At 35.7% G+C, this 3179-nt stretch overlaps 1 long non-coding RNA gene across 1 annotated transcript; it reads right to left on the reverse strand.

Annotated features, from left to right (window-relative positions):
• Positions 1 to 648: 648 nt before the first annotated feature.
• Positions 649 to 2336, reverse strand: Su(Ste):CR42426. The gene has a single exon (NR_026620.2). It is a non-coding gene; the product is annotated as a Su(Ste):CR42426 (long non-coding RNA).
• Positions 2337 to 3179: the final 843 nt, after the last annotated feature.

Genomic DNA, 3179 nt, shown 5'->3' on the forward strand with positions numbered 1-3179 from the left:
TTTGCCATAAACAGTTATATGTTTATTTATTTTATAAATTTATGTTTTATGAAATATTTATTTCTCAACGTAATGTCTTCTTTTTTGAAAATTTATGAAATTACAGTAGCTATAATAATTTCTATTGTACTTCCTTTAATTATTTAGTACATTTATTAAGTCATTTGACTTAATATCATGTAACATTAAGATTAACAGTGTGTCAAAAAAAATATTTCCCTTTTAAAAAATTGTCAGATGAGAGACAAATTAGAATTAAACATAAATATAAATGTGTTAACGGAAGCTAATTCGAGCGCAATTTTAACAAACGAATTTAAAAAGCTTTAATTTTTTTAAAACTTATTTTATTTTATCATATTGCTACGAAATTGGAAAAAACTACCCTAATATGTACAATGTAAATTCGTTTCTTCGATCAGAATTTATTTCGTCCCGAAAATCGTCTTCTACCACAACACGCACACATATACGCGTTCTCGTCTCTTGTTTTTACTCACACAAGCAAGCAAATTCTATTTTTAGATTTCTTACGCTCTCAGCGTGAGCGAGCGGAAAGAGAGCAATTTTGGCCGTCACTAAAAAAGTGGCTGCATAGTGCCAAACCAATGTATGGTCGTTACGCATCCTGTTATTCTAGTGTCTTTGCCAGGACTCTGTCATGCCCTTGCAGATGGGAACTCTAGACTCGAAAATTCGTTTTATGTTCGGCTGGCATAATAAGTATTAGTTCTTTTATTTCATAATAAGTTCCCCGACGTGCCGGGGAAAATCTTTGGGGCTGGGAAAATGCACTGCCAGTTTTCCCCCCAAGGCTGTCCCTTAGGTCCGGTCAGGTTTTCCTTCGATTTCCCGTTTTGAAGCAACGTTCTTCCAAAAAAGCAATAAAGTGCGTTTAAATTTACGCGCGAAATCAATCTGGTATATTGGAAATTAACCAAAAACGGCATGGGAAATCGAACTAAAATACGAATTTGCCAGTATTGAATACTCTACAAAAAGAATTACATAAAAATGATTGAATAAAAATTATAATTTTATTTTAAATTGAAAATAATGTTTTAACCTTCTACTCACTCCTATAATACATTAAACCAGAATTTGTATATTTAAAGAATTTAAAGAAATTAAATTATCAAAAAATATTTGATGTAGTCAGGAAAACACTTTTGGAAACTCTTTTAACATAAAATTAAATAAAAAACTGAATTGAATGTTTTATTGATTAATATTATTATTATACCCAGGTGATTACCACTATTAACGAAAAGTATGCTTTGCTACTCGAATGAGTGCTTGATATGACCAGCTTGGACCGAACACTTTGAACCAAGTATTTAGGGCAGAGGTGTATGAGGTGTATTAGTAGGTGGTAGCTGGCCATATCAACGATCAATCTGTTTAATTGCAAAAACAATATATCGGACAAACATTTCTGCGTTCTTTTGTGTGGAGTTAAAAAATCACGTCATCCCTAAAAGAACATTGAAGCGCTTGACTTCGGAATGCCGGAGCGAGGAGGAGGACTAGCTGGCCGAGGATCCGATATTCTTTGGTGAGGACTTGGGCGATTTAAGTGGCATCAAGGCCTTCTGGTGCAACCGAAAGCATAGGGACTGCTAGTTAAGCGCTTTGGTTAGAAAACAACCAGGACTATATTCGGAGAATTACTTACCGTGGGTCGTCCAGGGGCGGTCTCAAGTTCGGCAGCTGCGTTAAGAAGATGTCCGGACAGCTGGGCCCGAACATGGCTGTGTATCAGTTTTAGGATGGAAGTAGTTTTTACAGCGTGGGCAGTAGATCTTCACCGTTGACTTGTCCCACACATCGCTGAGGCCCACTGGCAGGGTGTTCTTCCTATTACAGGAAATATTTGGACACGATTCAAAGTCTCCTCTCCTATACTTTCGGTGCATATCATTCACGCCACGCTCCGATCTGATGTCGGGTGTGAATCATGCCGTACCACTTTTTCTCATCGTCGTAGAACAAGCCCGAGGAACTGTCGAACATCGGCTTCAGGATCACGTCCAGTGCTGGCTGAAGTAATCCAGGCCCATCTGGTTAAACGTGTCCTGAAATTAGTTGGTGGGCACGTGGCAAAGGAACTCGTTACCCTTGATTCCGATGAACCAATTGATCCAGCTGCTGTTGTTGTTGTTGTTCTGGGTTCAAGATTTTACTGTGACTTGCTATAATTTCTATAGGAAAAACCTAGTTACTTACGGGCTCGACATGTTGCCAGTTCACTCGTTCACAGAAATATGACTTGTAGACTTCAAAGTCATCGTCTTTTTCTTTGAGTTTTTGACACGTGCTAAAAGGGTTGACAGGACCAAAGACACTAGAATAACAAGATGCATAACGCCATACGATTTTTTCGCCGTGGCTCTAGAGGTGGCTCCAGGCTCTCTCGAATTGTTAGAGAGCGAGAGAGCGGAGAGCGCTACAGCGAACATCTCTTTTCTACGCATACAGTGATAGCAGACAGCTGTATGTGTGCACACGTATGCTCATGCATTGTAAATTTGACAAAATATGCCCTTCACCTTAGAAGTTCTTTGACTTTAAATCTATATCATTTTTGATCAATTGGCACCATGCGAAGAATTCTTGTTTTGCATTGCCTTAACGTTATTATTATTTGAAAATAGATTAGAAATAGCCAAATCTATGTACATATTATCACAAAATAATTTAAAAAAATGACTATATAAGAATATTTGTCTTTAGAGTATTAATCTTGCGTCGTGTGAAAAATTGTTGAGTGCTTGTGTCCGCACTTCGTGCCTCAAGATATGACCAAAGCAAAGACACTAGAATAATTCTAGTGTCTTTGATATGACTTTTGCAATAAACAGTTATATGTTTATTTATTTTATAAATTTATTTTTATGAAATATTTATTTCTCAACGTAATGTCTTCTTTTTGGAAAATTTATGAAATTACAGTAGTTATAATAATTTCTATTGTACTTCCTTTAATTATTTAGTACATTTATTAAGTCATTTGACCTAATATCATGTAACATTAAGATTAACAGTGTTTCAAAAAAAATATTTCGCTTTTAAAAAATTGTCAGATGAGAGACAAATTAGAATTAAACATAAATATAAATGTGTTAACGGTAGCTAATTCGAGCGCAATTTTAACAAACGAATTTAAAAAGCTTTATTTT

The sequence above is a fragment of the Drosophila melanogaster genome, chromosome Y (genome assembly GCF_000001215.4).
Source record: "Drosophila melanogaster chromosome Y".
Lineage (NCBI taxonomy): Eukaryota > Metazoa > Arthropoda > Insecta > Diptera > Drosophilidae > Drosophila > Drosophila melanogaster.